The 12,561-nt window shown below is 42.1% G+C and overlaps 1 protein-coding gene across 5 annotated transcripts in view; it reads left to right on the top strand.

Moving 5' to 3' along the window:
* RCHY1 (ring finger and CHY zinc finger domain containing 1) overlaps nt 1–12,561 on the top strand; it is a 112,061-nt gene that overhangs the window by 21,449 nt on the left and 78,051 nt on the right. For 2 of the 5 annotated variants that reach the window (XR_014811773.1, XR_014811771.1), the window contains exon 10: nt 97–316. The gene's annotated coding sequence lies outside the window, so the exon portion shown is untranslated. Of the gene's footprint in view, nt 1–96; nt 5,029–12,561 lie in introns of those variants that run through there. The other 3 variants (XR_014811774.1, XR_002346344.2, XR_014811772.1) reach the window with 2 other exon arrangements.

Genomic DNA, 12,561 nt, shown 5'->3' with positions numbered 1-12,561 from the left:
GAAGCCATGGAAAGAAGGATGGAGACTTTCCTAGTACTTTTAAAGGGGTCAGAATTGATGACATGAGGAAAGAATATGGAAAAATTCCTGTTCCAGAGACCCTGAAACAGCCTCATTGTCCTGGTATCCATTGGATGGAAGGTGATCTCAATCTGACCACACCCTGTGGGCCAATGGAACTTGGAGAGGATAAGATAAATAATCTTTTCCTGATAGAGACTCTAAAATTGGCCTGACCGCCAGGGGTGATGAGCTGTGACACCAGGCAAGACCTGCCTTCCACTGTCATCTTGAGAGTGAGGCAGTGCTGGCTCAAGTAAGTCTACACCTTTTTTTTTTTTTTTTTTTTTTAAATCAAAGCATATTGATATTGTAGGCAAAGAGCAGTTTTAGAATTTATCTCCTTTGACCTTTTGCTTTAGAACTGAAAGACCATGTAGTTCAGTCCACTCTGATTTTGCTTGATCATCAGAAGACCAGCAAACTTCAATTTAATTGTCCGAGCTTTCTTTGAAGACCTTCAAAGGAAGCTTCTTATTATTTTCTGCACCATTATCTCTCAGAGGCTCCGTGTAATGCACACACCTTGGAGGCAGGAATATATAGGGTTGTCCTATTTGACAAACATGTACCCAAGACTACAGATCTAGAGAGGATCTGAATCGGGAGAAGGGAGGCATGAGGAATATGTGAGAAGGATGGGAAACATGGAGGAGTAAACAGAAGCAGTATCTTCTCTAAGCTGTGTTTCCCAACACCATAGCTGGGCATTGCGTTCCAGGTGTACTTGTATATCCAAATATTTGGGCTCTCAGGCTAGCCTAAAGTTTTGAGGGAGGGGCCAGAAAGAAGTCTAGAGTTGCCCGTGTCATGACTTGTATATTGCATGAGCAGTGTATAATAGAAATGGCTTGGAATTTGTTTTTGTTTTTTTGTTTTTTTTGTTTTTTTGTCTTTTTGCCTTTTTTTTTCTAGGGCAGCTCCTGTGGCACATAGAGGTTCCCAGTCTAGGGGTCTAATCGGAGCTGTAGCCGCCGGCCTACGCCAGAGCCACAGCAACGCAGGATCTGAGCTATGTCTGTGACCTACACCACAGCTCATGGAAACGCCAGATCCTTAACCCACTGAGCAAGGCCAGGGATCGAACCCACAATTTCATGGTTCCTGGTCGGATTCATTTCCGCTGAGCCATGACAGGAATTCCAGAAATGGCTTGGACTTTGAAAGCAGAGAGAAATTCATATTCAGTTGATTTAACATGTTACCTGAGTCAGTCTTAACTTCCTGTTATTCTTTGTGAAAGAGGGTCAGTAGTGATGGCCTCATAGGGCTTGTGTGGTGAGGCTTGAATAAGATAAAGTGTAAAGCAATAAGAATAGTGTCTATGTATTTGGCCTTGGGTAGACATCAAGCCTCACACCCGCCCTGCTGCAGCATTGAGGTGATCTCTAGTGTGCTCCCAGTGACCTGTACCAGTGTCCCCAAGTCTCCCATGACTGGAAATGAGTCCAGGCCTTAACATCATGGGTGCTGGCTGAGGAGGGCTTGGGAGTCGGCCAAGGGACAAATGGCCTCAAGTGGATTGGGCCTTGCTCCTTGCTGTGCCTAGAAGGCCTCGTAGACATGAGGTTCTTCTCGCACAGGAATGTGGTCCTGTTCCCTTCAGCCCTCAGCCCAGAGCTCTGTGACTCCTTGACCTCCCTCCCACCTTGCCCCAGACCTGTTGGACTCATTTTTCCCCGGAGGAGGGTAGGAATGGGAGCTCTGTCTTTTCCAGGGAAAGGTTTTTCCCTTCCTTTCCCCCATGCAGGTTTCACTTGACAAGTGAACTAGTCTTCAAATCTGGAACCTTCTGAGTGACTCTGCTCAGCCGATTCATTGGTTGGTGGATGAATCAGTCCGGTTGTGTAGGCCTTGAACTTGTCATAGGGGGTATCCATTCTCTTTGTAAAAGCAACTGATGGATTTTAGTGAGGTTGTGATAAGGGACATAACTTGTGCAGTCATTGTAATACATTTTGATTTCTCAGAAGAACAGAATTGTTCCTAAATTTAGAAGGGAAAGAATCTTCTAAACCTCAGAACCGTTTTATTGTGGATGGGAGACTACGACTACATACTTCCTCCGTCCGCTGCTTAGCATGGGGAGAGTAATTTTCCTGGCAGTCAGTTTTCTTTTAGGTAAGAGCAATAATACCAAATAATAATTCTTGATACATTTAAAGAAACAGCCCCTCCGCCCTAAATAATCATAGTTCTTTCTTTGGTGGTAGAGCAGAGTGGTTAAGGATGTAGACTCGAGACAGATGGCTAGGGTTTGGATCCTGGCTCTGCCATTTACTTGCTGTGTGACCCTGGGCAACTTGTGTATGGGTCATTTGTGGAGATTTCTTTACTTAGGTAAAGGGTTTGGACCAAGATAGCAATATTACATGATGTCTCTGATATCTGCTGTCCCCTGAGTCTCTACCTGGCTCTCCCTTTCTTACTGCCATTCTCCTACACATACGGATTCGATTTTCATTCTCTTCCTTTACTCTGTTGCCCAAATGAAGCCCTATTAACTTTCGTCCCCTCACTGATGTATGCTTTCATATCTGGATAAAGTGATTGGCAGCCTATGGTACAAGGATGCTAAAGAATCCTGCAGGATACTTTAATCCCAGAGTACCTTAAACTTTGTTTCCTGACAGCAGAGGGTGCCACAGTGTTTCTGGTGACAGGAATGTTTTTGTGCAGAATGATTTTTTCCTACCTAGTTCTTTAAGAGCTTTCCCAGGATACTAACATAGAGGGCTTTTATTGCCTATTATATAATAATGACACAAGCCAACAGCAAAATGCACAGTCTTTGAACGGTTAAAATTTAATCAAGCATGTCTCTTAGCACCATATTTCATATCTGCCTGTTTGCATTCTGTGGTCCAGGTTTGGAAAGAGAGTATTTTTCAGAGTATATGGCCAGTGTTCTCTGCTGTGATGTGCTTATATATTTAGGAATGGGCGAGGGAGGAGGGAGGAGGAATGGTGAGTGGTAGGGAGTGGAGGCAGAAGTCTGGGAGCAGGCAGCACCAGTGCTGGAATGATGTAAATTTTGGTGCCAAGGGGAGTCTGTGAGCTGAGTAGGGCCAGATGGATGATAGTTCTAAGCGGAAAAGTGCTGTTTGGCTTGTTGATAAATGGGAAGTGGTCAGAGCCAGAGAAACATGTGCGGGCCAAGGAGGAGCCAGTGTGGCAGAGTGAATTTTCTGAGACGGGTGCAGCAAGATGATCATCCCATGCACCCGCCTTCCAGCGTGACATTGACACTTTCTTCATCAAGACACGGCACCTGCTTTTCTCCCCTTGAATGCGTGTGGCCAGTGACTGGCTGAAGTGAGGTTTCCTAAACCAGGTCATAAAGGTGATAGACTGGCTACCTGGGATATGATTGGGATGCTAGCATTTGGAACTTCATCACCATGCTAGGAGGAAACCCAGGTCACATGCAGAGCCCACGTGTAGGTATTCTGGCTGACGGCCTCAGCTGACATCCCAACAGCCCGCATTGATTGCCAGATTTAGGGCTGAGGAAACCTTCTGATTGTGACTATGTGACAGTCTGTGAGTGAGAACAGCCCAGCTCAACCGAGTCAACCCACAGAATCATGAGAGATAATAGAACATGATTGCTGTTGTTTGAATTCACCAAGTTTTGGGGTGATTTGTTACGCAACAATAGTAACTGAAATATGAAGTTAAGTCCATTAGCCAGAGGGTCTGGGATAAGAGAGTTAAGTTGAGCCTGAATTTCCAAAGTAAAAGCTGAAAGTAGTTTGACTCTAGAAGAAGGGTGGAGGTGGAGGATGCGGCGTTAGTCAGGGGAGTCTGTAATGAGGCGGGGCTGCTCAGAGTTCTCACAAGGGGGACTGCTTATTACTATCGCTCTTCTTAGCAGTAAGCCCAGGCGCAGCCTCTTCTAATCCCCTAACTTTTTGTTGTGAAAATGTTGAAGGTGCAAAAGTGGAGTAACTAATACAGTGAACCCCATATTCAGCATGATCAACTCATGGCCACATTATACTGTTAATCATTTTTCCCTTTCACATTATTTTGAAGCAAATCTTGGTCATAACATGTTGTCCCTACATATTTTGGTTCCTAAGATGAGGACTGTTTAAAAAATGTAACCACAATATTATTAGCACACCTAAAGCCAGGAAGAAATGAACAATTGTGTCTATATCTATCAACTTTGTGTGTTTAAATCAGAATCTGAAAGACAACTTTCAGAATGGGAGAAAATAGTTTCAAATGATGCAACCGGCAAGGGCTTAATCTCTAGAATATATAAACAACTTATACAACCCAACAGCAAAAAAGCCAATCAATCAATGGAAAAATGGGCAAAAGACCTGAATAGACATTTCTCCAAGGAAGATATACAGATGGCCAGCAAACATATGAAAAAATGCTCAACATCGTTGATTATAAGAGAAAGACAAATCAAAACTACAATGAGATACCACCTCACACCAGTCAGAATGGCCATCATTAATAAATCCACAAATAACAAGTGCTGGAGGGGTTGTGGAGAAAAGGGAACCCTCCTGCATTGCTGGTGGGAATGTAAACTGGTACAGCCACTATGGAGAACTGTTTGGAGATACCTTAGAAATCTATATATAGAACTTCCATATGACCCCACAGTCCTACTCTTGGGTATATATCCGGACAAAGCTCTACTTAAAAGAGACACATGCACCCACATGTTCATTGCAGCACTATTCACAATAGCCAGGACATGGAAACTACCCAAATGTCCATCAACAGATGATTGGATTTGGAAGACATGGTATATATACACAATGGAATACTACTCAGCCATAAAAAAGAACGACATAATGCCATTTGCAGCAACATGGATGGAACTAGAGAATCTCATCCTGAGTGAAATGAGCCAGAAAGACAAAGACAAATACCATATGATATCACTTACAACTGGAATCTAATATCCAGCGCAAATGAACATCTCTTCAGAAAAGAAAATCATGGACTTGGAGAAAAGACTTGTGGCTGCCTGATGGGAGGGGGAGGGAGTGGGAGGGATCAGGAGCTTGGGCTTAGCAGATACAACTTAGAATAGATTTACAAGGAGATCCTGCTGAGTAGCATTGAGAACTTTGTCTAGATACTCATGTTGCAACAGAACAAAGGGTGGGGAAAAAAATGTAATTGTAATGTATACATGTAAGAATAACTTGATCCCCTTGCTGTACAGTGGGGAAAAAAAAAAAGAATCTGGATAATATCAATACCAGTACTGTCATAAATAATTTAAAAGAATTATAATTTAGAAAGTAAAAATAAAATTAATATGTTTTATTTCATCTGGAAGCTTGATCAGATTTAAGTTGAATTTTTGCCAAGACTACTTATAGGTTATGTTGTGTTTTTCCATTAGGAGACATATAATGGTTGGCAGCCAATGATGATTATTATCTTAGATTCAGTACTTTATTAAGGGTTGAAGATTATTATTGTTATTATTATTATTATTTGTGTGTGTGTGGCACCTGCAGCATGCAGAAGTTCCCAGGCCAGAAATCAGACCTGAGCCACAGCAGTGACTATGCAGGCAGGATCCTTAATTGCTAGACCACCAGGGAACTCCTATTATTCATTCTTTATCTGTTAGCCTGAATGTTGCCATAAGGAGAAACTCCCCTCATCAGCTTGGTCATGTAAATGACAATTGTGGCTGGATGTTTTCATTTTGTAAACCATTGCTTTAAAATCTTGTAATAATCAGTAAAAATGCCTCCTTTTTTTAATGGCGAGAGTTCTATGCAGATTATAGTTATTCTTAAATTTCTTAAAAGTTATTTTTGTTTTTTATCATAAGAGTAAACACACATTCATGATAGAAAATATGGAACAGTAGAAAGAAGGGAGGAAAACAGTGGCCTTGAATTTTATCACCCACAGACAACCCTGTGAACGTTTCGGTTTATTTCCACACTATCTCTTGTCTAGGCGTTAAAAGGACCCTGTTTGTGGTTGTAGTGTCTTGCATATATATATCTTGCTCTTGTTCCTGTAATAGAGCAAGCATGCTTATAGTAATACAGTCTCTGTAAACATTATTTAAATGTCTTTCACAGTATTTCAGTTTATAGATGTCAAGCATTTTGAGTGTTGCTGATATCTTTTCACTTGTAAATGTGCTATGATGAAGAGTGTTGTATTTCAGAGGCCATCCCTAGGAAATGCAGTTTATTTCAAAAAGCTATGAAAGGCTTGTGTGCAATGTAGCAAAACAAAATCAAATAAGAACTCCATAATCTGAGAACTATTCATTCAGTCACCAAATATTTGTTGAATTTCTGCCATGTCTCTATTCTAAGCACTGGGGATACAGTGGTAAGGAAATAGACATGGTCTTTTCTCTCATGGGACTAGTAAATGGGCTGTCTGTATTCATGGTTCTGTACCCCTGAATCCCACAAACCATGGATCTAAAGTATTTTGAAAAAAAATTCCGGAGAGTTCCTCCAAAAAGCAAAGTTGAATTTGCTACATGCTGGCAATTATTTACACAGCATTTACATTGCATTTGGTTATTACAAATAATCTAAAGATGATTAAAAGTATATGAGAGGATGTGCATAGGTTATTTGCAAATACTGTACCATCTTCAGCCATGGATTTTGGTATCCTTGGGGTGTCATGGAACCAGTCCCTGTGGATACTAAGGGGCAGCTATTTCAGAGTGTGTATGGAAAGACAGACAATGAACAAGTAAATATTATTTTAGACAGTGATAAATACTATGAAAGAAATAAAACATGGAGGGGCAAGAGTAGAAAGAGTAGCTCCTTATTGGCTAGAGACTAAGTTTGGAATTCTTGGAGCTATTGGGGAACAGGGATGAAGGAAGCAAAAAATAGGGCATCAAAATGTATGAATGTTCTATTGGTAGAAGAGAGAACAGACATTTCAGAATTAAACGAGGTATTCCAGAAAGAATCCTAGGAGTTTCCTGGTGGCTCAACAGGTTAAGGATTTGTTGTTGTCACTGGCTCTGGTTACAGCTGTGGCGTGGGTTCCATCCCTGGCCTGGGAACTTCAGCATGCCACATTAAGCTAGGGGGAAGAAGCCAGTCATGAAGAACCACATGTAGTATGATTCTATGAAATGTCCAAAATAGACAAATCCATTGAAACAGAAAGTAGAGCCACAGGTCGAGGGAAGTGAGGGATGGGCTGTGACTCTTACTTATTACAGAACTTCTTTTAGGAAGTGATAAAAATGTTCTAAAATTGATGGTGGTAATAACTGTGCAACTTTGTGAATATACTAAAAACTGCTGAGTTGTATACTTAAGATGGGTACATTTTATGTTATGTGAGTTGATATCTCAATAAAGCTGTTATTAAAAAGGACCTGCCAACACCACACTCAAAAATGTTTCTAGGGAGTTCCCTCTGTGGCTCAGTGGTAACCAACCTGACTAGTATCCATGCGGACATGGGTTTGATCCCTGGCCTCGCTCAGTGGGTTAAGGATCTGGCATTGCCGTGAGTTGTGGTGCAGGTTGCAGATGCGGCTCAGATCCCGCATTGCTGTGGCTGTGGTGTATGTCAGGAGCTATATCTCCCACTGGACCCCTAGCCTGGGAACCTCTATGTCCCACAGGTGCAGCCCTAAAAAGACAAAACAGACAAACAAAAAACACCACTAAAAACCAAACAGAATGTTTCCAGATGAAATGACATGATGCCTGGGATTTCCTTCACAATAATCCATTATTGGGAACTAAGGTTCTAGATGAAACAAGACTGGCTGTGATTTGATAATGGTTGAAGCTGAGGTAAAGGTATGAGGGGATTTGTTTTACTCTTTTCTCTACATTTTTTTTTTTTTTTTTTTTTTTTTCTGTCTTTTCCAGGGCTGCACCCGCGGCGTATGGAGGTTTTCAGGCTAGGGGTCTAATCGGAGCTGTTGCTGCTGGCCTACACCACAGCTACAGCAACTCCAGATTTGAGCCATGTCTGAGACCTACACCACAGCTCACAGCAATGTCGGATCCTTAACCCACTGAGCAAGGCCAGGGATTGAACCTGCAACCTCATGGTTCCTAGTCGGATTTGTTAACCACTGAGCCACGACGGGAACTCCTATTTTATCTACATTTTATATTTTACATAATAAACATTAACAGTGTATTTTTTATTTAAGTACCTTTGGTTCTAGGGTAGTTATTAGCAGGTCATAAACATGAGAATCAGAATGGCTTGATTAATAGCATGACTCTGGAGGAATTCTTCATATTTTAAATCCTAGCTTTGCTGTGTGACTCTGGGCAAGCCATGTCACTTCTTTATACCTCAGCTTCCTCATCTATAAAATGGAGGCATAAGAGTTCCCATTGTGGCTCAGCAGGTTAGGGACCCGACATAGTCTCAGTGAGGATGCAGGTTTGATATGTAACTTCACTCAATGGGTTAAGGATCCGGAGATGCTGCAAGCTGTGATGTAGGTTGCAGATGTGGCTTGGATCTGGTGTTGCTGAGGCTGTGGTATAAGGCTGGCAGCTTTAGCTCTGATTCATCCCCTAGCTTGGGAACTTCCATGTGCTGCATGTGTAGCCATACAAAGAAAAGGGGAAAAAAAAAAAATGGAGGCATAAATCACCTACCCGGGATGTTATAAGGATTAAATGAGTTAATATTCACAAAATAATTGGAACACTGATACTTAGTAAGCATTATGTGTATTTATTTTTTCATTAAAAGGAATAAAGGGATACTGGTTGCAACCCATTAAACTGACTTATGTCAAGGAATTCAGTTTTGGTAACATTACTGCCTTCATGGAGCTTGGCTGTTTCCTTCTCAAAACCTGCTTCATTTTATGTTTCTGGTAGCTTGTGCAGGGGGATGATGTTTGCACCGGCACCTCCATCATCTTGCTCCCCTGAGTGTGGGTGTCCTCTGTGAAATGAAATACCTTGTTTTGGGTATTTTCACTCACTCAAGTGAAACGCTTTTGATCGACCACACATAGTTGATCACAAACAGAATGAGTTCTTCCCTATTTTTAAAGAACTTTTATCTTTCCTCTCCTCTCGCTTTAAAATTGAGAATATGCTTTCGCTTTTGCTTTTGAAACATCCACACTTGCTACACATCTACAGAGAGACAAGAGCTGTTGACATGCCCAAAGGAAAGTGCCGATCAGATGCTAAAGCAGATGAGGCACTGATGGTCGGCCTGTCCTCCTCAGCTTGCTGTTCCCAGACACTTAGCATCATTTGTCAGATGCTCTGGGAATGCATTTCTATAGACTGCGTTGAAATCGGCAAGTTCCCTCGGGCAGCTGTTCAGTGCCACCTAACACTTGCAGCTGACCCTGGCAGCATTTTCCTGCCTGCAGTGGAGTGGGAGGAGATAGGAGATAACTGTGCTTCTCAGATGTCATTATGTTAAGTGTTTCCTGCTTTGATGCTTGAAAATGCTCTCTCTGCCCTGCAAGCACGTGATAACTCTAGATAGAGGGCCAGGTACAGAGTTCCTTTTCTCTATATCGATGGGTACTTTTGGGGTCATTTGTTCTTGTCAGGAAAGATTTTCCACTGCCTTTTCCTCCGTGGCTGAAGCATGACTCTTGGTTCTAACTCTGACCTTGGGTTGGGTCCATGGATGACCTCTGTGGAGATACTCTTGACTTTGCAAAAGGAGGCATCAGTGTTTCCTTGCCACCCACTAACTCACTTCTCACCCACTTTAAAGTCCATGAAGGCTAGACATGCCTCTGTTCCTCTAATTTTTCAGTAAGCTTTGATTGATTTTCCAATACATGTGGAATACCTGCACTCAAGGCTTTGGGGTCTCCACAAAAATGAAGAAAAGAAGGAAGTAGGAAAGGTGGTTTTTGTCTTTGGGGAAGACCAATTTTCTAGTTGGAGAACTAAAACGTACGTGTAAAATTCTCATGGCAAATGATCTAAGTGTTCAGTGTCCTAAAATACTTTTCTTTCTTGCTTGTAACATGTATGACATTCACCAGGCACGGTCATTTTCCATGTGCAATAGAAACTTCCCCTATCTTTCATTCTACTACTTCTATGTTTGAATCCTCCTGTGTAGGAAGCAAAGCTCTTTATTTTGATGCTTCTGTGTCCTTCACCCACCCTGACACACGCTCCACCTCCCTCATTTCCTTCCTTCCTTCTTCTGATTCTCCTTCCCTCCTTCCCTCTCTCTCTCCCCTCTCTTCCTTTCCTGGTATCTGGATTGAGGTAAAGATTTTATGTGAAGCATCGATATACTTAGGCTTACTCTTTTGGGTTTATTAGACCAGCACCACTTCACATCGACTCCCAGCTGCATCCCGGCAGGTGGTGAAGCAGGAGATGAGCCGGAAGACAAGAGCCAGGTCACATGATGTAGCACTTGTTTGGCAAAATAAGTTTGGATTTTATCCAGAAGGTAACAAGTGGTTATTTATTGAATATTTACTATAGGCAGGCACTGTTCTAGGCACTAAGGATATAGCAGTCAGATGGGGTCCTTACTTTTCAGGTGCTTATATTCCAGCGGAGAATAATGAACATAGGAATAGGGAGTGATAAGCGTTATGAAGAAGGTAAATAGCGTATTGTTAAAGAGAGCGCCTAGCGTTGGGGATGGTTGTTCTAGTTAGAGTGGTCAGATCACGCCTTTCTGAGGTGATGACATTTGAGGTGAGGGCTGAAAATTAGGAGGAAAGCTATTCTAGGCATGAGGAACAGCAGATGCAAAGGATCTGAGATGAAAGCAAGTTTGGCACCTTTAGGGAGAGAGAAGAGGGCAGAGTGGTTGGACCACGGTGCTGGGTGATGAGCAGAGTGAGATGAATTCGAAGAGTTTAAAGGGTGGCCAGGAGTACTTTTGTGGGAGCCATGCCTCCCAGACTCTGCTTCTCCTCCTGGCTGTGGGTCTGCTGGTTGGTGGTAACTGTGGCAGAAGGTAAGGGGTTTGTTTTTATTCTACTATGGATCCACTAATTAATAAGTTGTGTGAAAAGAAAATTTTGGCTCTGCGATTATACATATCCATGGATTGGGATTATTTACGTTGGCTCCCGTCAGCCTGTGTGGTTAAGGAGAAAGAGGCTGAATTTTATCATCTGAAGACCTTGGTCCTAGTCTCCGCCCTAGCTCTGCGATTTTAGATGCCCCTAACCTCTCTGCCAGTATTAGGGGGGTTGTGAGGACCAAATGAGCTCTCATGCAAGAAAATCTCTTTGGGGAGTTCCTGTTGTGGCACAGTAGAAATGAATCCCACTAGTATCCATGAGGACGTGAATTCCATCACTGGTCCTGCTCAGGGCATTAAGGATCCAGCATTGCCATGAGCTGTGGTGCAGGTCACAGGTGTGTCTTGTATCCTGCATTGCTGTGGCTGTGGTGTAGGCCTGCAACTCCGATTTGACCCCTAGCCTGGAAACTTCTATATGCCACAGGTGCGGCCCTTTAAAAAAAAAAAAAAAAAAGGGTGGCCAGGTCATGTAGGACTTTGGATCCTGTGGTAAGAAGTGAAGATATTTTTTCTGGTTCAGTGGGAAACTTTGGAAAGTTTTAAGTAGTAGTTTACCTAATTTGTACTGTTAAAGAATATTCTAGTGGTTGCCAGGAGGATAGAGAGAAGTGGGGCAAGTTGCAGGGGGATCAGTTAAGAGGCTGTTGCAGTCCAGGGATTAGATGAGAGTGGCTTGAACTGGGGTCATAACAGAGGGTCGACTACATGGCCAGTTAGGGGTAGATGGGAAACTTACTTGTGTCTCACCCATTCCCTGAAGAGTCCAGAGCAGCCGTTGAAGGCCACGCAGGAACTTAGATTGATGGTGGGAAGGAACAGCTTTTACAACTAAGGGAGAAGCTGCTGGGTTTTTGAGGTTGATTCTCATTTTATTTCTCTGTTTTAACTCATGATCATGGAATTTCATTACGACAGATTTGAAAAACTAGAGGGAATGTTTATTTCCCAGAAAAATATCAATAATCAAAATTGAACAAAGGAGAAACGGAAAATTACTATTGATGAGAATGGAAAGATGATTCAAGTCTTATTGGAAAAAAATCAGGCACAGATGGTTTCAGAGCAATTATCTAATCTTCAGTGAATGAATACTGCCATTGTTTTTCAAATGATTCCAGGCCGTGTAAAAAGATAGATGTCTTTTTAAATGATTTCATGAGGTCATCATAGATTTAATACTGAAACCTGAGAAAGGTAGGGAGAAAACATAGACAAATCTCATGTATGAATGTAGATGCAAAAATAATCTGGTAATGAATTAAAATAATATTAAAACAATATTTTGATGAAATATTTTTATTTTAGGAGTTTAAGGATAATCAATAGCAAGAAACCTGACAACAGGAGTTCCCATTGTGGCTCAGTGGTTAACAAACCCGACTAGTATCCATAAGGATGCGGTTCGATCCCTGGTCTCACTCGGTGGGTTAAGGATCCAGAGTTGATGTGAGCTGTGGTGCAGGTCACAGACATGGCTTGGACCCCGCGTTGCTTTGG

The sequence above is a fragment of the Sus scrofa genome, chromosome 8 (genome assembly GCF_054392235.1).
Source record: "Sus scrofa isolate SSC_HxYL_T2T_F1_AM1 chromosome 8, Sscrofa_HxYL_maternal_Yorkshire_Landrace_v2.0, whole genome shotgun sequence".
NCBI lineage: Eukaryota > Metazoa > Chordata > Mammalia > Artiodactyla > Suidae > Sus > Sus scrofa.
The sequence above is the reverse complement of the archived record's forward strand: the minus strand, read 5'-3'. Positions and strand labels throughout refer to the sequence as shown.